The sequence below is a fragment of the Nannospalax galili genome, unplaced genomic scaffold (genome assembly GCF_000622305.1).
Source record: "Nannospalax galili isolate Female #2095 unplaced genomic scaffold, S.galili_v1.0 scaffold1206, whole genome shotgun sequence".
NCBI classification, from domain to species: domain Eukaryota; kingdom Metazoa; phylum Chordata; class Mammalia; order Rodentia; family Spalacidae; genus Nannospalax; species Nannospalax galili.
The window spans coordinates 215,794-216,818 of NW_008355162.1; the positions used below are offsets into that span (position 1 = coordinate 215,794).

General features: G+C 36.8%; 1 protein-coding gene across 3 annotated transcripts in view; it reads right to left on the reverse strand.

Annotated features, from left to right (window-relative positions):
- Positions 1 to 1,025, reverse strand: part of Cnot6 (CCR4-NOT transcription complex subunit 6) — a 74,639-nt gene that overhangs the window by 61,022 nt on the left and 12,592 nt on the right. The gene's annotated exons all lie outside the window — the stretch shown is intronic.

Sequence of the window (1,025 nt, forward strand, 5' to 3'; positions counted from 1 at the left end):
AACAACAGGAGAAAGCCTCACCAATAGGGTGAATGAAATGGAAAACAGAGTATCAAGACTGGAAGATAAAGTGGATGAACTAGACCACTCAAGCAAAGATTATGAAAAATTTAAGAAATCACAAGAATGGAATATACAGGAACTGTGTGATGCCATAAAAAGACCAAACTTACAAATCATAGGCATACAGGAAGGAGAAGAATCCCAAGATAATGTCATGGACCAGATCTTCAACAGAATCGTGGAGGAAAATTTCCCAAAATCAAAGACATGCCCATACAAATACAAGAAGGATATAGAACACCAAACAGACAGGACCGAAAAAGAAACTCTCCACGGCACAACATAGTAAAAACATTACATGTACAAAACAAAGAGACAATACTAAAAGCTACGAAAGAGAAACAAGTCACATACATATAAAGGAAAACCCAACAGAAGTACAGCTGACTTTTCAGTGCAAACTATGAAAGCCAGAAGAGCCTGGACGAAAGTAGTCCCAGTTTTAAACGACCACAGATGCCAACCCAGAATACTATACCCAGCCAAAATGTCTATTATAGTCAAAGAGGAAAGAAAAATCTTCCGTGACATAAATAGGCTGAAGGAATTCATGTCCACAAAACCAGCCCTTCAGAGAGTTCTGGAAGCAATACAAAGAGCTGAAGAAAGGAACGACTATACCCAAGAGGTTGCAGAAAGAAATTCAATGAAGGTATAACTGTGGAAAAGTACAACCACATCACGAATGCACACAGAAATAAAAATGACAGGATTCAATACTCATCTTTCATTAATAACTTTAAATATTGATGGACTGAACTCCCCAGTTAAAAGACACAGACTAGGTGAATGGATTAAGAAACAAAACCCATCTTTTTGTTGTCTCCAAGAAACTCATCTCACTTTCAAGGATAGTCACCATCTTAAAGTGAAAGGATGGAAAAAAATACACCAAACAAATGGTACTAAGGAAAAGCAGGAGTTGCAATTCTAATATCTGACAAAATAGACTTTAAACTAAA